Below are 21,363 nucleotides of genomic sequence, written 5' to 3'. Positions count from 1 at the left end.
AGTTGTTAAAAACATGTATAATTTTTCCCAAACACCACAGCTCTTTCCAAACAGCATAGTTTGATGGCATAATGCACATATAAAGATTTTTTAATAGTCTGTTTTATTTATAGTTATTTACTCAATAGAGTACACCAAGCCTTCAAAACCTTTGTCGGCTATGTGTGAACTAAGTAGGCATTCACCCAGTTTTTTAAAAACACGTGTTGTTTATGCAGTGGAATGATCTGTAGAAGACATTACAATCAAATACTGCACTCAGAAAGAATAAGACTTGAATATTACCTGGGGAGAGTTACCATGATACTTCTACATCCACAGGGGACAACTCTGCTTTCAGGATGCCAGCGTAAATCCAAAGCACGTCCATTAAACTGATGCTCTTACGCTGTTTTTTTTTTCTTCTTGGCAAGTGCCAGCATGATTCAACTCTTTCTGAAACACATGGAATGTTACAGAGGAGGCAGAGCCTACTGTTAATAAGATTTCCAATAATTCAGTTTAAAATACAGTATATTAACAAACATTTAGTAAAGGCTCTCAGACAATCCTCTTCCTCTCTCTTTTAGCTGGCCTCTTTCATGTAAAACTTGAACTGAAATCTCCTTTCTCAAGTTTTACAACGTGCTCAACGCAAACATGGTAATACATGGTAAAGAAAGAATCCGACGAGTAGCACACCACAAGTTCTTTAAGCATAAATTATTTTGAGACATGCTTCCCATTGAGTAGATCAGCCACAGAAATCTGCTTTCTATTTCAGTACTGTCACTACTCTGTTAGTAGCGTCACACCTCAGTTTTCTCCCTCTGCAAAGTCCTTTGTGATTTGTTTTGAGATATAATGCTGCAAAGAGTTCTCTAACAACTGTAGATGGTTACAACTGGTTTTGGTATTGTTACTGTTGTTAAGCAAATTTTCTTTAAATGCTCCAGATTCTCTTCTGTTTTGTGCAGAAACTACTACAATAGGATCCCAGATACTATTGCATCACCAATAAAACTTGAAAATATTCAGAGCACTTAAGAGATTTGCAGAGACTCAGACCTAAGAGCGTAAAGTGCATCAAACGATTTACCACAGGCCTATCTCTATATCACAGATATCAAATTCAACTTTGAATGCGAGAAGGGAAAAAATGAGAGATATGAAATTCATATACTGTAATTAAATGGAAAACACATGCAAACTGTAGCAGAAAAATAATAGAAACATGAATTGTGCATATTGCATCTGTCTGTTATTATGGTAGGAGTGGCAATGATTAGTAGAAATAGGGTTGCAAAACGATTTCTTATATAATATCACTTCCTGTGCCCACAGGGTAACTGTAATAAAGACAACTCACCCTTAGGCAAGGGCAAAGGCAGAAAGCACCATCCCTTCTGCTGGGAAAGAGCAGCACTCAGTTCCGCAGAAGCCAAAGGAGGTGCTGACTTCTTGTCCGTTGAAGGCACCAGCAACCAGTCTTGGAGCTGGCACACTCATTTGAGAGAAAAGATACCCCTGCCAGGGACTACAGCCTGGATTATCCTAGTCAACAAGAATCTGCTTCAGAATCATCCTGCACAAGGGAGGAATGCTAAGAATGCTCCAAAAGCCTTAAAATGTTGACTTTTGTGGACAGTACTATGCAAACTCAATGGTGCATAAACGCGAACTTTTACATACACACTTAGACTGGGAACTTGCCATCACACACACATGTGCCTGGCCCCGCTGGGTGCAGCGACAATATTCCCATACTCAGCATTATTCATGAGCATTGTGCCACGCCGTTTTACGTATCAAATGTAAAACACCTCAGTTAACATACAGATGTGGGTCTCCCGGGGTCCTAGTACACATAGGACTTCAACAGGTAGCAGTCAGCCATTAATATATAATGGTGATGGGCTGCGCTTTTGCTTTAAGAGATTAACCCTGAGGTCTTCCAGGAGCAGAACTTCACACATTGCCTAAGACCACAAGATAAACCTGTGGCAAGCTTGAGCTGGCAATCAGGGTGGAGGATCTCCCCCCTCCACCCAGGGCTGACTCACTGCAGCTCCCTGCAGTCGAAATGCGAAGGGGCAAGATCTTTGTTGGTGGTTGATGCAAGCAATCAGTTTGGCTGCCTTTTGGAAGTGCTGAAATAGGGGACCTTTGTGGGCATGTCTGAAGTTTGTGGCACTGAAGTTCCACGTTAGGGCTTCTGTCCACCAGAAACTAGGGTGGGCTGTGGCAGATTTGACTGGCAGCCCAGGAGGGCTGTCTGTGTGGCTGCTCTGCCTCCTCAACACTGCAAGGGAGAGGAAGCTAAACTGGCTTAAAGACATCTCTGCTTCCTCCGGATTCCAAGCGCTGCATCACTCCAGTGTATCACTGCAACACCCAGCTATTGCACACGTGTCCAGTCCTTACACAGATGCTGCTATGAGCCCTGCTGCATTAACTTAACTAACATATACCCTCGTGGATTCTTCATGCACTGTACTAGGTTTGGAAAAGGTGCGGGAAAGAGGGTATTTTTCTGCAAACAGAATTTTTCATAAGGGGAGTAGTCACCTTTTGCTATTGCAAATACAGGAGCAATAATAACAATACAGGCCTGAGCAATAATGGAGATTCTGGCAGATATTTTTTCCCTGTCATAAGCACACTGGGCCTAAGGCAAAGTTTTCCTTTATTTAATAAAGAAAATGGAAAGGTAAGGAGAAAAATAAAACAAAAACCCCCCCCTGCATTGCCTCTCAAATTACACAACCTGCTAAATATTTAGGGCATTCTTTCCTGCAAACATTTCAAATGGATGAGAAAGAGGTTTGTCTTCCTGACAGTTCGCATCCTCTTGTGGGCCAGACTCATTCCTCTGGAAGCTCACTGAAGTCAATGATATAGCAGCAGGGATGAGGGATGAAGCTCACGATCCACATTTTAGTGGTACCTATGTACTGTTCATACAAATCAGCTCAAGATTAAGATGCAAGTGAAGACACTAAAGGTTCAGGTTCTCAGTTGAGAAGACAACTAAGCAGAAACAGTCTAAAATCTGTGGCAAACGTGTGGGTTTAATTCCACCCTCGGTCTCTTGGCTAGAAGGGAAGGGCTTGAATGATATAACAGTACTTAACATTGTTTTTCAATATCTGCTTAGAGTGACATGTATTCTTGCAGTTTTGTGGGGTTTTTTTCTTCCCAGTTGTAGTGAATTGCCATCATGTACTCTCATTGCATGGCTGGTTATCTTCATAGCAAAGAACAAAGTGACAAGTGCTTACACTTGACTAGTAACAGGTCACCCTGCAAACAGCTCCTAGCTTTGCAAATCATCAGGCCAAAACACTTCTAACTTTCTTCAAAACACCAAGAAAACTTCTCTGGCCTTTTAAACTGGAAACAGAAAATCTGCTTTTGACAACTGGCCTCAACCAATCTGAGTTTATTAGCAATGGAATTAGAAGTTTACCTCAAGTCCAAAGAAAATCAGTGAACAATCATTAGATCAAGTAAAAGTGAAAGCAAAGAAGACAAGAAGCCATAGCTGTAATCATCCATCCAAAATTAACTTATCAGCTATCAAGCAAGTAACTGCTATGTTAAAAGCTTTCTCACATTAGGCCACTTGTTCTTCATAATAATTAAAATGCAAAGGTTTAATAAAAGTGTTTCATTTTTATTCTGATAGCCAAGCTGGCACTTAACTTGACTTCTGTTCTCAATTAAGAACTGTTTATGGTCTCCAAAATCCCTTCTTGGATGCTTCTGAGGTTCTGCACCAGAAAGAGGAGGGGAAAACTGGCAAATCATAATAGAGATGTGAGAACTGTGCTGGGGAAAAAAAAAACAAACACCCCCCACCACCACCACCTGAATCTGGATTCTGAACTCAACCAAAGCCAAGCTGCACTGAAATGTAAAAGTTTGGCCAACTTCCTAAATTCTAGTATCAGGATTTTCATTTGCAGCGCTTATTTTGCAGCACATACTGATTTCACATCAGGTAAAACACTATTTTTAAGACAAATTTTCAATTTACAATGTTTTCCACCTCAAATTTCCCAGTCCTATCTATCACATTGAACATCCCAGGTCTGACCCAGTGTGAGCTGGATCCCCGAGTCACGCAGCCGCCCTTTGACAACCCTATCTCCTCCACTGACACCATTTTCACAGGCACGCTAGTACAGTGCGATGAGCACGTTCTGTGGCACGCTGGCCTCCCGTCACCCAGTTTGTGTCTGCAGCTGGAGGCCACCTCGTCGTCTAACCACGTCGCTGAAGCTCTGCGGTCTGCTTTGCAACAGGGAAAAGGTGAGGACATGACAAAGCAGCAGCAACTGTTCTTCCTTACTTCAAAAGACACCACCATGCCACTAATAATCCTTCACACTTAGGTAACAGCCAGCTTTATAAACAGTAATTAAAGAGGCCTTCTGGTGTACCTGCAAAGGAAATATTATTTACATTCTCCATGAGGACCACATTTTCTTTGGTGACTTTTGATTAAAGGAGCCAACCTTGAGCACAAAAGGCTTAATTTTCAGGGGGACAAGCAGCTACAGGTCACATTGTATAACCTTCTAACAGTGTCTCCTACCATCAGCTAAAAGTTAAAATCTGATATTTTCAGCAGAAAGCCTCACAATTTTTCATTTCAGAAACTTTCCGCACACTGCTAATCAGTAATTTTGAAAGAGGGGCAGGATTCATACAGCAAAGCGTTGTGAAATCTGTTAATCATTTTTACATATACATATAAAAAACCCCTCACTTAATCCCCTGACATCTCATTGAGTAAACCTGCCAGGGATGAATTAAACCAGCATTGAGATTCACTATGGTGCTTGTTCATCTGTTTGTGCTTCTCTTTTTATTTTTAATCTTCGTACTGGCCAAGGCTTTTACCGCTCACCTTCTCCAAAAAGTAAGCCTCCTCCGAGCACTAGTTGGAAGTGAAAACTGGTGACAGTTACAGCCCTGCCCACTCAGAAAACCCAGCGCAACCTGGGTGAGCCCAGAGACGCCAAGTCACTGCTCTCTCTAATTACAAACCCGAGGCAGATTAACCTTTGATGACTAAATTAATCTTCTAAATAAAATGAATATGCATCAGCCTGCAAATTAGGATTAAATGCTTAGCAGAATCTTTATGTGATCAAGCAGGTTTTGCGGTACAGATGTTAACCATTAACATGAAGCAATAAAATCATTCTTTTTTCTTATAATAACACCTAACAATTCTAAAGCCACCTTTCATCTGAGAATCTCAAAGGGTTTCATAAACATAATTAATTAACCCTCTCAGCATCCAAGACAAGAGCATAATAATATCCCCATCCAACAGCTGAAGAAACAGAGGGATAGCAACGTCCTAGATCGCGTGCCTCGGACTGTGCGTAATGTGGACGTTAGATGCTTTGAAGAAAATGAAAAGACCAGGTTTGCGTTGGCTTCACCCCTTCTCTCACGTAGCACTTCTGCCAGGACTGGCAGGGTGGCTGCTCCGTAAGGCTGGACTACCACCACGCATGCACGTCCCTGTCCCAGAAAAGCTTGTGGTGGCTCTACACAGCCTTTGGCATCAGGCATCACCCCCACCAGCCACTGAAACACGCGGGCACTGCTTCACCTCACCCTGCGTTACCTGCCCGTGGAGCAGGCACCTTCCTCTGCACCAGGACATCCTTTCACTATAAAAAGCAATGGAACTTGTCTCACTACCGACCAAATAAAAACAAACATTGCACTTTCTAATCTACTACTTAATTCTGAAATAAATCATTCCAGGGGTGGGGGAGAATCTTTCCTGGAGAAAAAACTTGATTCTTTCTTCTTGACTCTTCCCTTGGGCACTGGGACCTACAAGTCCCTGAAAGGATCTGTTCCTCACATGCACCAGTTACAACAATTTAGCCACAAGGAGACCCAGAAGATGGCAATCCCACTTCCTTTTGACTGCCGGTGGAACAGTTGCCCCTGAAACATGATTCCTACGTCTACATGGAGTAAAATGCTTGCATGGAAGGCTACCGCTTCCATCCAGATCCTGACACTGACACTGGAAGAGATGTGGCCATGGTTCTTCCAGGGTCTCCCAGAAGTCCAAACAGTTTCGGGGAATCAAGGAAACCCTCTGGTGAGGTCCACTTTCTGTGCTCCTTCTTCCAATGGGATATACATTTCCAAGTGGTTTACAATGAGGAATTTAGACAACTGTATGCATCAAGACTTTTCAGCCTTACTACCCCTGATTTTCACTTCATTAGTTTCAAACATTATTATCAAATTGTAAAATTAAGTTTTAACTTTATCTATTTGAATCAAAAATAATATAAGAGTATTAGTGAGCTATGGACATGTATGTGAGAATTCATATTCATGAGAATCCAATTTATTGACATGTTCTGTTGTCCAATCACAGCAGCTTCTCCTAGTATTTAAGTTTTTTCTTTTGATGCAAACTAATCTGACGGTGTAAAATGTCTGTTACTGCAAATGTAATTTTATTTGCTTAAAAGGGACCTAGATAACTTCTTAAGGCCAGCTTAAATTTCTTCTAAAAGGAAGCATAAACTAGGAATTTACAGTTATTTTACAATATTGACATCACGTACATAATTCTGGCATATAAGTGGCTTCCACAGTACTGGAAGTTAGACATTTAAAAGCATTTGTTGTTTTCATACAATGACTGCTAAAATCCATGGAAAAATTCCAAGGACTTTAATAAGCTTTAGATTGGGCACATTATTACTATGAATGTAATTCTTGATACCTCTCATAACATCCCAGGCCATGTGAGAAACTTAGGAAAAGCAATTAACATTCCTCCAACGACTTTTGTATTTACATTTTAAATTTACCATATAAGACTTTAATTCTCCATAAACCTGCTTAAATATACGTAACTTCAGTGTTATTTAAATGTTTTATGATCTTCCTGAAATGATCAGCTAATTAAAATCACTTACCTAATTTAGTACCTTAAATTTACCTTCCTTTGTTTGGAAGGAATTGGATTTAATGTGCAGGTTTTGTTCATTTTCTTTCTCAGAAAATCTTAATTTGGAATGAAAATCATGATTATATGGCAGGGAGGAGGATGTCTTCTAGGCTGCAAACTTAAACTAGTAGTAATCATTAGCTACCATGTATGACATGGCGTATATAATTAAGAAATAAATTTATTACAGAAACTTGGAATTATCAATTAAAAAGTAGTCAGCGCAGTCCCACAAGGTCCGATATGATTACCTACGTTATCTGGGCTGTCACTTCCAATGCTGGTTTGAATCTCAAAGACCTCTGAGGGGTACTCCACGTGTCAAGTTAAATAAGTGAGACAGCCTTAGTGGAAAAATGCAATGATACAAGCGGGTGCAAACACAACTTTACTAGAGAGGAATAAAGATGTCAGCTTCAGCTTGAATATTATTGGCAAACTGTTCTTCCTTCCTACTGTACTTCTGAATGGACTGACAGGACCATTCAATTTGTGGCTCTACCACAGTCTGTTTGATGGGTTAGGGGGGGCAGAACCTTGGGGGCATTAAAGGACACTCCAGCCTGTTACAATTTTTTCTTACTTATTACCTTTGCAGACTTTGATTTTTCCTTCTTCAGAGATTTCTCAAGTTTAAGGCCAGAAGAGACAGTTAAATTAACTAGTCTGCCCTTGTATATATGCCAGGCCACTAAGCTACACTCACTGACCCATCCTCTACAAACTCTTTTCCTTTTCTCTAAGCCACCTATCATAACACTGATCTACAAATGCGTCTCAATTATGAGGCAGTACATCAGTGTAAAAATAAAATAGCTCCTCCCACCAGCCTTTCTCTTCAAAATCCCAACTCCAGCAAAATGATTCTGTTGCTCACTCTGAAACGGAATGAAAGATTGGGCATCCTCTGATGAATCAGATTTTGTTTCTTACGCTGAGTGTCTCACATCTCTATTGCTCTGGGCTCTAGCTTGGACTAGAAATAAAATGAATAGAAAATGTCACCTCATCATATTTTTGACCTGATTGGGGTAGATGGATCTTCAATACTCTATATTCAGCTATGGAGGCTGGGTACACCTATTTACGAATTCAGATGCAAATCAAATGTAGTTAAAACACAAGTTGTTCATCCACAGGCTCGAAATAAAATCCTATTTTTTTCTAGCACTATGTAACTTCTTCAAACCAGCGTACATCAAGAAACCTAACATACTCCTCACAACTCCAGTACCTGCCTACACAGTAAAAATTCTCACATTTACCAGAAACAAGGAAAAAGAAAATAACAGTCCAAAACTCACGATACCGTTATGTAGGATACAATTTGAAGACTGTCTCTTGGCTCTGAAATAGAGACTACTGTAGACACAAGAACACTGACAGACAGTGATTGTCTCCTCTTTCAAAACTATGCTGACAGCATCAAGCATTGTTCAATTTGGTATCAGGGAGTGTCAGTAAGAGTGAAATACTGCTTACCTTACCACATCATGCAAAATACAGCACCTCTGTGTTTCCCTGGATTTGCCCCATGAGCATTCCAAAACGTGCACAACAAAACCACATGAAACTCAGATGATTTCAGATCACGTTACAAAGCCAAAACACAGAACAGATTCACAGAAAGATTTGCTAAGGTTCACCAACCTGTTGAGTGAACCTGAGCCAGTTCCAAGCAAATATGGGTTGATTAATGTTTTCTTTAAATCAATGTCACCTGACGTTCTTTGCTACTGATGTGAATCTCAGCTTTTTCTTTTCTCTTTGGAAGTTCAGATTGGTTTAAGTACAGAGCTGAAAACAGCACATGGAATGCACATCCACCTACGTACTAACTAAAGAGCATATAGCACTCTTTCCTGCAGTGCAATGAAATATTGCAAAACCAGCATCCCACCAGCCTCACCAGTATTTTGCACTATTATCAGCTTTTTGGTGAGGGCTAGGGGTAGGGCTTTTCTGCAAACTGTTCATGCATTTAAGAACATAGCAGTAAAGGAGCTCTTTCTACATTTCAAACACGGGACCAAATCAAGATATACTCAGCTATACAAGGAATGGAACCTCTCTAATGGACCCCCTGAAATCAATGGAACTACTTATGAAGCAATAGACCATTACCCATTGTGAGTAAGAGCTACTGTAAATAAGCTTTGGAAACTATATTCCAGCTCCAGTTGAGCTTGGTGGTTTGTAATATTCCAGCACTTGCTAAATATAAATAAATGAAATAAAGTGGGAGACAGTGATACTCTGATTCTGTTAGCACTGACTGTACATTTGTTCCAAGTGTCTGAGCAATCAGAACACTACATAAATACCTTGCCATGCCTGTGGGATCCCATGCTAAGTTATAATCCATCACTGAAGCAGGCAGCCGCTCTTGAAGACATGCTAAAGCATTTCTGAGGTTGAATGTAATTCATTGCTACACTCTCCGGTTGCATGTTTATTTCCTCTAGCAGGAAGAAGTGGCTACACGCGGAGCAGTTGTATGCTGGAAATTTCACTTAAAATTTGCATCATATTAAACAATTATTGACCAAAGGCTCTGTAATTTATCAGCTGATTTATCTTCTCCTTTCTAGAAGAACTCTTTGTCAATAACCTTTACATTCAGTAACTCTACCTTTACACATAGCTTATCTGTATTTATATCTTTATTTGAAAACTGCACAAGTTTGCAGGATTGAACCAGGTAAAACCATTCAGATAAACAAGAAGAATCTGTCCCACTGTGTCCTCACTACACACACATAAGAGTATACCTCTGTGTGTGTGTGCATTAAAAAAACCCCTGCTTATCACAGTTGCTTTATTTATTTTCTTGATTTCTGACTCTTGGTTTCAGACAAACAAAAAACTGAGGAAAATGTTAAAGAACTGCCAAAGTTTCTGTTGGAATAGAAAAGGAACAGGAATATTGTAAGACTGGCTGTTCCCTCAATTTCTTCTGGCCAATTTGTAGTCCCAGCAGATTTGCACAAACTTTGAACAAGCACAGAGGCCTGGCAGTGCTGACATGAGCTGAACTCCTCTCGCCTTGTGAAATTCAACCACTGCGACTTCATAGGCAGCTTTGGCAAAATACAGAGAAGATCAACCCAAAAGAAAAAGAGCTTTAAAACTGACTGTATTCTCAAGGAGATTTTTTTGTCAGCAACTGAAAACACCCCCAGTGTTTCATCAGGGAACTTTCTAGCAGCTTAATTGTTCCCTTATTTGTTTGCATTGCACTGGAGTCCATGCCCGGTGTCCTGAGCTCCTGCTTTTTCCTTTTACTAGATTTAGATGTTGGTGTCCACTAATGAGCTAAAAAAAAAGGAATCTTTAATGTTCAGGCTGTAAATATGCCACTGAGTCCCAAAAGCCTACCATATGTCAAAGGCATGAAATGATGACCATGAAAGGCAACTCTACATCTGTGTTTGCTTAGTAGAACTGCAGAGCTGACCTGTGGACTGATGTGGCTGTTTAATATGGACTCTGCAAACCGCTCAATAACATCAGAACTGCTGTTTAATCCTCTTACCAGTACCATTGACATTATTTCATGTTCTACTAATTCCAAGCCATCTGCAGAAGAAATACTTGCCTCTCTGGGCAAGTCAATAGAGAGGGCCAAATTTTTTAAAAGGCTGCATCTATAATCTTCCATGTATAATTTCAGAATGAGATTTTTTTTTTCATGGGAACATTTTTGCATGATCTTACAGTCTGAGTCTCCTCTCACTTTTACTTTTGCAAGTCAGAAGTAAAGGTAATGCAAGGTGAGGATCAGAGGCCAAAGCCGCATGAAATTGAATTTTCTAAAACAAATATCCAAGTATATATTGAGACTATATCTCCAAAGGTGTTCAGATGCAAAAACCTCAATTGTTTAGCTCTTGGAAGAACAAAAAAATCTATTTTTTTTTTTTTTTTAAAAAGTGTGAGATTTGAGATGCTTCAGAAGTATCTATATTTCTACTTTGCAACTTCTTGACCAGTTTTTGCAATGTTCACCCCTTTCATTTGCATTTTCCTATGGAGAGTTTCTGGTAATGATATAAATGGACACAATCAAGTTTTTCACATGGTGATTCCCAATTCAGTGTTCACATTACAAAACCCACTTAAAATTACTGAAAAAGAAAGAAGAAAATTATTTGTTAATAAAAACAATCTCTCTTAATGATTTTCCCATGCATTTCCAGAGAGTCACAAAGAGTGCTAGACCTTGCAGTGGAAGGATTCAAGGGAGTGAAAACTTTCTGGCTTTGGAAGGAACTAATGTTTTTGATGCTGTACAATCATTCTTACCTCTCTTTGCAACCTTTGGGCAGTCACAATCCATCCAGGAGAATCGATTACTGAATGTAGCAGTTGGAGCCTTGTGCTACCATTCATGTCACGTCACTGTCTTCTGTCGGAGAACACAAGTGGGTCTGAAACCAAAGCAGACACACAGTGTGAATGAACTGCAAAAAAACAGAATATTGCAAAATCTGGAAGAGACAGGTTAACACCAATGTCCTGCGCAGAGTATTACACACCACAGAAAGTGGTCGAGGAAAGAATGTTTCTATATACAATACACTCAGGCTCCCACCATCACTTAATCCCTCTTCCCTCTATGCCAAATTCCAGCTGCAGTCCGTACTCGCCTCCAAAGAACCAGAGCTAATAGCAAAGTAACAGTCATATCTATTGGCTCCTTCGCCAGCATTTCACAACAGATATCATATGATTAGGTGTTAAGTGGGACTATTTGCACTTTTGCTTATGGCACATATAATTATGTAATTCTGTAAAATGCCAAAATGACTGTTTAAGTAGCAGCTGCACAAAACAGAGATACTGGTTGGACAGCACAGAAAATACAATCTTAAATAAAACCAGCACAGTAAAAAATACACACATACATATACATATATATATATATATTTACTTATATACCTTCAGGACTATCTAACGTGGAATGGTTTTATAAGATCACGCCAGTAGTTCTTAAGCAGGACTCTCCTCTCTTCTTGCCTATGAACGTTTTGCCCATGACAGGCCCAGAGTCCTTACAACACAAACTGTGGTTTGACGGACCCTGAAACGCAATGGATGAACCCTCCGAGTTCAGGATCTCATCCGTCAGCTGTTGCTGGGGTTTGTCACGGAGCAGGCTGGCACTAGATGGCTCTGTCAGTGTTTTAGGTGAGGTGGCGCAGCACATCTTTGTGCACTGAGTTTGCCAACGCTTTAAAGCTCTGGCTGCAAAGGCACCTATGGGCAGCACGGTGGGAAAGATGAGTGTAGACAAACCACATACCTGGGGAACTCTCTGGGGAATTAAATAAATAACTGTCCCTTCCATAAAAAAATATGGAGGAAGTTACATTTAATTTTTATTATTTTTCAGAGCGGATGTGTCCTAATTTCATGGCACGGTAACAGAGCTTCCAGGAGCTTTGATTAAAGTAATCACAAAGTACCAAGGTTAGTTAGAAACACTGTTATATTTTAAAATACATCCTTCTAACCATACGGGTTAAGGTGGTGGCAGTGGTAGGAGTCTGCCACAGAGGTGCTCTATAAAGGTCAAAAGGAGATCACCATTTGTTTAATTTAAATAAATCAATTTGTTAAACAAGGAGCTGCTGAGATTATACAGTTAGAGGGTGGAGAGCAAAGAAAGATAATTATTTTTGTTTGCATAAATCATTTTCTTATTACTTGGGGATCAGGATGGTATTGTTTGGGTTCGAGAAAGGAGGGCAAAAGAAGCTAAGTATATCAATTTGCTGATCAGGGTTACTTGGGATTTTGCTGCTGGGGCTGGAGAAAGGAAAGAAGATCATTACTTTTATTTAAATAAATCAATTTGTTGTGATCAGGGATCACATGGGGTTGTGCCGTTTGCAAGGAAGGCATAGGAAATTCTCCTTTATGGATAGTTAGTTGTAGAACAAATGTTCAGACACTCCTCTATCAAATGGAGAAGGGACAAAAAAACCCTTCAAGATCCCAAAGCTGCGCTTCTATTTCTTTCTTTTGAAAGACCCTGTCGTTGGCATCTTGTGTCAGTGTCCAATTTCAGTTAAAACAATAGCTGTTATACTTTTAACACACTGAATTGAGATTATACACATGCACGTGTATATAAAACATGTATACAGATAATTAGATAGACAGATATCAGCTAATGGGGCCTGATCCTGCAAAAGCCCTTGCACTTTGAGGCGGTGCCTGCTGCAACTCCTGGAAAAACTGTGATTGCCTTCCCAGGCCGCTGGATCAGTCCTCCAGTGGGGAATATTCATTGAAATCAATGGCCATTCTGTGCACACACACTTTAAGGGCCTGATATTTGTTGCTTCTTTTCTGAGGCAATTAATGAAGCTCTGTGTGTAATTTTAAAGGCCCTTCATGAACTAACTGGAAATCTACAGCACTGAACATCAGTGAACTCATATCCAAAACTAATAGCTTCAGTATCACTGCCAAAAATTGACTAAGCGCTCTTTGTGCCTGCAAATGGGGTTCTGTAGGCAGTATCCTTCTATCTGCCTTCAAGGGATAATCTCCTCTTACAAATAAAACAATTGTTTCATTTGCTCATTGCAATGGTTGAATGAGGCTGCAGAAATGAATCTCACTGGTTTTGAATGTTCCCAAGTCAATCAAGTGAGGATTTGAGGAGTGGGGTTGCTTTCAATTAACATGTGTTGCTATTTGCAAAACCAGTTTAAAAAATGTATTTTCACAGGTTTGGATGCAACTCGTGCAAACTAATAAGCAAACCATTCCTCTCGCTATACCCAATTAAAAGAATGGCTTAAATGTAGTGTAAAAGTAAAAAATCTCTATCTGCGGGATCAAGGTGTCCTATATACTACCTTGGAGTATAAAGAAGGAATAATCTAGTAAGCTCTTTAACAAATGAAACCGTGTTTAAGTAATTACAGAAAATAGTGGGCCCCAACCATCCCTTGGATGCTTGCAGAGCCAATGGCATAGTCCAGGGGATGAATTTGTGTTTGTAACAAGAATGATAAATCTAACTAAACATCTTTATTTTTACAGTACGTTAAAGAAGCATTTTTATTTAGTGCAGTCATATATCTCCACATTATTTTGAAGTATGCTTCTTTATTGCTTTTATATCTTCAGAATTGCCAGAGGAAGGCATCCTTTTCTCCCTGTGTTTCATTGTTGTTACCCTTGTAGAGTATAACATGCACAAACTTGATTATGATTAATTGAGGGCTCTGGCAAATTATGTTTTTATTCCTTTCCATCTAAGTCTTCCATCTGCTCAAGGAAAAAAAGAGGAAATTTTACGTTTATAAGGACACTTTGGGCTTTCTGGGTAAATCAGCAGAACAACTTGTTCAGCAGTAATGACTACAAGTGAAGAAAGTCTGTCTTCACTCTTACATCACCAACACATTAATGCATCTCCATCCTACAAGTAAGGCTGAGAGACAATGATAACTGGTCAAACTGCATTTGATCCAAAATCTTGCTGCAGAGCTGGAATTTCAAACTCAATCCAGGTTAGAATATTGCTCAATTAGATCCTACCACCAAAGAACCACTTAAAGCAGCTAAGTACTATGTCTGTAAATATAAACACCTGTGTCCTTCGGCATAATGCATGTAACATCAGGCATGCTATTTATAAGAGGCTCTGTTGAAGTTCTTACCCAAGGTGATGCAGCTGCATATACCAGCCCATTAAGCCTGGTATACCACATCAGATAATGCCCTTCCTTCAGGGTTTATGATTCAGGTATAAAAGCTTGCCATCCCCTGGAAACTGGCAAATGAGGTTGCACTTGGCAGTCTGGGGTTTTCTTAATAGGATGAATGACAGAAGCAAGAAGTCATGTTTAATTTGTACGAATGCAAGGAGGAAAAGGCAGGGCTTTTTCATTTAAAGACAGCCTTGCTCTCCAACCTTGTTTGTGCATAGCATGGAGTGGCGCCTTTGGCTGATGAGAGAGCAAAATTATTGAGGAATTTGCTCCTCTGAGACCACAGAGTTGAAATAACAAAACCCCAAACGATTTTAGTAACCAAAATGCAGATACAATTAGTTTTTACAAGGCTGGACTGGACAGCCGGTGACATAGGGACAGGGGCTGCAAATTTATGACAAAGTCAACATCAGAGGCATTTTTTTGTTCAGCCAATAATGCGAATTGAGTTGTTGGCCTTGGCCCAGGCCCCTGTGAATAACACTCCAAATGACTAACACCACACCACTCTTCTGGAACCACCACTGAAGAAACAGGTTAAATCTGCACACCTTACACTGAAGTGAACTGGGGAGCACTGGTGTCATCTCTTACTGTAAATCTGCTGTAAAGGTGGTGACTCCAGCAGAAGGGATAATAATCATCACCAAAGACAAGTGTAAGCCTGGGTCTAATTACCTGCAAAGATGACATCTGTGACTAGCAGGGAAGTTACTGCAGTGCTCCTGCACACAGGTGGACAGAGTTGAGGCTGACTAAGTGTCAAAAAACAAGGAGTCTGTGGCTCAGCTGAACCAAACTAGATTTAGAGGTAGATATAGAAGCTACACTTCCTCTGCCAAAGTTTGCAAAAGATCCTTGTCAAAGATGTACTGAAAGCAATGCTGTGAAACCTCTCAGCAGCTCACTAAATTCTCTGGTAGCCTCAGAGTAGATGAAGGAACCACTTTGTGTAACAGATATGGTTTGTGTAGAAAAAACAATTCTGTGGAAAAGGCAGTATGGATCAAAAGTTCTCCATGGCAGGAAAAAAAAGTACAGAACAACAGATGAATGCCACGTGGCTGGTCATACAGAGTCACTGCCTGTACTACAGGAAAAAGCAGTCACTTCTTAGCAAGGAAGGGTTTTCTGTTAATCAAGTCCAAAAGGGTTTTATTCCCAGCTGAGTGTCCCTAGATGTTGGTCAAGTCACTTCAGCATTTTGGCTTCCAAACTGAAGAGGCTGTGTTTATCCACTGCTGCACAGGGATCTTAGTGAGAATGATCCACAAGAGAGTCAACTTTTCCAGTGATACGTGTCACCACTTCCTGCTGCAGTGACACAGCTGGGCTAGAAGTGAGGGGTGTCTGATGACTTCACCCCTCCCAAAAGCAATCCATACGCCTCCAGGCCCAAACAGGACATCATATAGAAGATCTGGTGAGTAAAGTAATCTGTTGACAAAGGTACTGGAACCTGTGGTCAGAAACCCCTGGAAACGTTGTCCCAGCTTGCTCTGGGGACTACGACAACATAAGTGTCCTGCTGCAGTCCTCCTCTTGCTCACACATCACGTGTACACAAGGGCACGAAAGTTAATGCAGTCTTCTGTGGAAAGCTCTGCATGAAGCCTTTTTAATTGGGCTTTGTGCAAGTGTGTGAATCTCATCCTGATACTTTCAGGGTATTCGGGGAAACGTTAGAATGGCAGCACAGCAGAAATGGAAAATGCATTATCATTCATTGGCAGCAAATCATTTATTTGATATCCGCCATCCTTTTTTTTTTTCCCTGCTGGCTGTGTTTGTGATTGTATGTGAAATTAATTTCTGAAAGAGTTTAGCTAATAATTATTGGTGAGAAGATCCTGTCAGTCTCTCAAGATAAACAAGAAATGGTTCCGGCTGACACAGATTGTGTGTCACATGACTATCCTATTTTTCTGATTTAATAAACATTAATCTTTCTGCCTTTTAGGACCATTGTGCAATATTTTTTTTTATCTTCTGATTTGACATGGGAAATGACCAGTACATGCCAGAACTACTCTTATTATATAAAAAGGCAAATTTTCCTTATTTCATTTCAAGACAAGACATTTTTCAAATTAAAATTAATATGCACACAGATTATATCTTCTCTTACACAAATCTATGCAAGATGCTATTTAGGGTGTGCCTTTTTTCCTAACCGCGAATTCCTCTAACATCAGATAAAAGAGATTTATTGTTACATTCCCATTTTATCTTCTAACTTTTGCCTAGTGGGAAAGTGTAAAGGAGACAGGTGAACCCCCAAAAAACTGTAGAAAATTATCTTACATCAAGGCACTTGGCAGAAACTCAGATGATCTCTTGGGAGTTGCCAACCTTGCCGAAGATTTTCCTCACTGCCTTGAGCAAAGTGCTTTCCTTCTTTTTGCCTCAGTTTCCTAGCTGTAAAGTAGAAGGGAGAGGAAGGCAGAACAGTTCTTTGCCTTGCTCTTTCTCTCCTAGTCCTACTGCAAACTCTCCAAGGCAAGTCTGATTATGCATTTAGCAGATGGGGGCTCCAAACTCAGCTGGAGCCTTTAGGCATTAGTATGGTATAAATAACAATAACCATGATAGAGTGTTAAAATAGACAGAACTTGTTCTTTGTTCTCCGTAATGTGAATCAAACTGTGGCTGGACTTATATTTAACACCACCAGCTAGTTTATTTATGAGAGGATTTATCAGAAGTGGTTGGGTTTAATTTCCTCTAATTCACACTGTATGAAAAATGGCAACTGCCTGATTTTAATCTATAACCTGATGATAGGGCTTCCCAGAAATAACAAAAATACCACATTCAAGGTATCCAAACAGTTACTGTAGGAGTGCAACACAGGCTGATTGCGCCTGCTGCCTCACACCTCGGCCCCATGCCCTCCCTGCCCCGTCCCTTCCAACAGTATCTGCAAGGGCCAGAATCACTGAAGCGGCAGATAAATTATTAATGGTAATAAAAAGAATTTCAGGGGTTGAAGCGCCTTCCTTGGCATGTCGATTCACAGAAAGAGTTAATCTTTTGTTCTCAGACGGCCCTTTTTATTTTTTAACCAAGTGGATATGTATTTGTTAAGCTGCCTTTTCTAAGGTGGAAGAAGGAGGGAGAAATTATGAAAAAACACTGTCATTCTGAAATGGAACAAATGCATGAAGTTAAATTTAAATGTGCATTGACAAGTTCACAGATTATCGCGGGGTGGAAAATAATAATATAAAAAGGATGGAAGTCCTTTTCAAACCAATAGGAGAAAGATTCAAAAGCGGGGCAATCAATACCACCCTGTGATCAACAGGAAATGCTAAGAATAACTGTATATCATGTGTGGCTTCAAATTTACAACCAGGACATATAATCTCATTGTAAGAAGAGAGTCAAGTTCAAGAACTTAGCCTCTACAGTAAAGCTCTCATTTTAACTAAAGAAGCTGAGGTCGACGGCCTCTCAAATGAAACAGATAAGGCGACATAGGGTTCTTGTCAGAAACAAATGTTATGTCTCTCCCTACTGAAAAGCTTAAAGATATTATCAGCAAAAGCCTAGTTGGGCCCGAAATGGGTCCCAGAGAAGTAATATTAACCAGGCTCCTGGCAGATCATTTATTTATCTCAAGCTAAATTCAATAAAGAGAGCCATATATAAGTGAGGGAAAATAATGCAGCTGCTAGTAATTTATCATTGGATGGAAAGTCATTGTTATCCTTATCTCTCCAATGATGTTCTATTTCCAACTGGTAATGAATTATGGGGCTTGCCACATCTTTACTATGTGACAGGTCAACACTACCTCCTGGGTACTGTACTGTATTTATGCAATCGATAGAGAGTTTGCTGAGAAAATATTGGCAACCATTTTGTGAGAGTGACCTAGAGCTGTATGGCCTTATGATCGTTGGTGGTGGTCACTGGATATAACAGCAGCATTGCGATACTCCTTTAAAACAAAGATTTCTCCGAGTGCTTTAAAAGTATTTTTCACTTTGCTCTTTATAAAGCCAAGCATGTGAAGTGAACCACTGGATTGTTAATTATAAAGCATTCTGCTCATTTAAGCTGGCTCAGCCACCAAAGGGATCTTTTCTGTTCCTTTGTTGCACTTATTAGAGGGATTTATTAAATCAAACTTCAGTACAGACTTATCCAAAATTATTTGTGCCTGTGGTGTTTGGGGCATAGCAGAAGCACGAAGAGCAGAGGTTTGGCCAGGCTGCTGCTGAGATGTAAGGATAGGCTAACGAGCAGCGCTGGGTGCCCCACAGAGCTCCCAAATTCCACGCAGAGTTTTAAGGTGGAAGCCATGCAACTCAACACTGCGTTTACCTTCCTCGAATCAACTGTGAGGGACCCTCCCAGCACGACCTCTGCAAGAGAAGCAGTGAAAAACACTGCTATCTGATGGATGGCTTCAGGAGGAAGAGCCCTGCTGCAGGGACACTTGCAGGGGTAAGGTTTCTGGAGTAGTCCCTGCTCTGGCACTGCTCTCCCATCCCTGAACCAATTAGATCCATGTCTTCTCTCTTCTCTGCTTCTCCCCATTGGGTTTGGCTTTCATTATTCACAAGAAGGGCTCATGTGGCCTGAAAAGTTTGGATTTATACTAAAAAAATAGAAATACACTTTTTAAATTTTATATGGATTGAGGGGCAGGGGGCAATATATATCATAAATGACTACAAAATTTGGATTTTGAAAAACACCTCTTGAAAAAGAACAGAGAAAATTTCCAAACACGTTATAATTTTTCAAAAAAAAAAAAAAAAGAAAGATTTTTAGAATAAGCAGCCTTTTGTCATTAAAAGTTACCAAAGGAAAAAAAAAATACCACCACGACCACATTTTGGGCCAGACCTCATATCTAGATTAGGCCACTTGCTCTTCATGCCATTTAGTTCACTACCTCCCATTGAGCAACCTTCTCCATTGAGAAGCCAGAGACTACCCATTTGTGGGCACGAACTGTTTCAAGAACTGAACAAACCAGAAAATCCCATTTTGATTTTATTTTTTTGTCGTTGTCGTTGTTGTCGTTGGTTGAGGTTTGGGTTTGGGTTTTTTTTTTTTGTTAGGTAGAAAGGTAGAAAAATACACCTCCCTCAAGACAGAGTAGGGACATATTTTGAAAAACAAAGGGAATGAGACTTTCACTGAAGAGACGCAGCAGCGACGTTGATGGTAAAAGTTACTGATTGTAATAACACATGGATTTCCAGCCATGCAAGGGGATCCAGATGAGTGAGGCCACTGATGCTGAACCCACAGACCTTTCTAAAAGAGCACAATAGGACAGGATCATACCCGTGTGACATCCAAATGAGGATACGAGAGGAAAAGTAAAGCTGTCTTTTCCCATTATTGTGGGAAAAGGAAATTAGGACACCCTGACCAGCTACGGTTCACTTAAATAATGTATTAGGTGACCTAAATGATATTAACTTAGGTGGCTAAGATTAACTCAGATGAAAAACAAACGCAGATAGTTCTATCCATTGTTAAATAACGAGTGTGCTTCCTGGTCAGAGAGACGCACTGTGCCTTCTGGCATGCGTGCATGCGTTAATATGTCTCTTTGGCTCTGTATGTTTAGGAAAGTCTTAGTAATGGAAAAACAAGGGTGTTGTAGGTGAAGGCTGAAGTCCTTTGGCAGAGCAGTGTGTGCAAGAGCTTGACCAGAGCCTGCTGGATTGTACTTCGGCCGAGCCTGTGATAGCAGTCTGTCAACTCCACGAGCATAAACACTCATTCACAAAGATTCAGAAAGTCAATGAGAGCATTACCATATCCTGGAGTAAATAACGTCGTTTTCCCATGTACCGACTGAGATATAAATTCCATATGGTTTGGCTACACCAGAAGGGGTCTTGCCCAGATCACATTAACATATGAAAGCTCTGGTACCTTCATAATCAGTTAATTCAAGTGGTCATCTAGCTGATGCCAGGAAGATCCTCCCTTTCTTTTAATAGTTGAGAAAGTATGATGGATTTTTATAATTTAAACAAGTAATGCAAATAGCAAAAAATAAAAAATCTGGGTGTCATAACTCATATAAACCAAGATAATCCAGAGAAATATAGCCCTTGAAATCAACTATTGACTTCTGAATCTATCACAACCAGCAAGGAGTCTGCTACTTGTCAGATACTCTTTCTCATGTAGTTTCAAACACACTGTCAAAACTGTGTATAGCTTCTAGCTCCCAGGCCTTCTACTTACATACCAATGACTCAATTAACTTTTTAATTTCCACTGTTTGGAGTCCTATCCCAAAATTTCTAAAAGAAAAAAACCCCAACAAACCCTAAAATATTGATTCAAAACTATTTAGGTTTACAGAGGTACAGTCTGGTAAGAATGATGTATGTGTTTAATAATATGTTCCCTGGCTAATAAAATACTAGATTATTTTTGGACTACAGAATTTAAATGGAAGGAAGTTTAACCATTAGGAACCTGTTTACTATTACCAAGAGAATAGCCAGTTGGCAGGTCAATAGCTATCAGCAGAAATAAAGAACTACAGCAGCCACCTGTGCTTAAGGCTTGTCCCTGTTAGGAAAAAAAACAAATGAAAGGGCAAAAACTGAGAAACAAAGCTAGAGCATGCTGGGAGTTTTTCAGCTTAAAATTAAA

The 21,363-nt window shown here is 40.1% G+C and overlaps 1 protein-coding gene and 1 long non-coding RNA gene across 2 annotated transcripts in view; one reads left to right on the top strand and one right to left on the bottom strand.

Annotated features, from left to right (window-relative positions):
- LOC142603707 (uncharacterized) overlaps nt 1-21,363 on the bottom strand; it is a 349,083-nt gene that overhangs the window by 73,362 nt on the left and 254,358 nt on the right. Inside the window, exons 6-7 of the long non-coding RNA XR_012837604.1 lie at nt 11,291-11,415; nt 286-435 (exon numbers count right to left, since the gene is read on the bottom strand). This is a non-coding gene — a long non-coding RNA (uncharacterized LOC142603707). The remainder of the gene's footprint in view (nt 1-285; nt 436-11,290; nt 11,416-21,363) is intronic.
- The window catches only part of DYNLRB2 (dynein light chain roadblock-type 2), a 296,487-nt gene that overhangs the window by 102,816 nt on the left and 172,308 nt on the right, over nt 1-21,363 (top strand). The window lies entirely within an intron of this gene.

This window comes from Balearica regulorum, chromosome 13 (genome assembly GCF_011004875.1).
Source record: "Balearica regulorum gibbericeps isolate bBalReg1 chromosome 13, bBalReg1.pri, whole genome shotgun sequence".
In the NCBI taxonomy this organism is placed as follows: domain Eukaryota; kingdom Metazoa; phylum Chordata; class Aves; order Gruiformes; family Gruidae; genus Balearica; species Balearica regulorum.
This window is presented reverse-complemented; position numbering and strand designations above follow the sequence as displayed.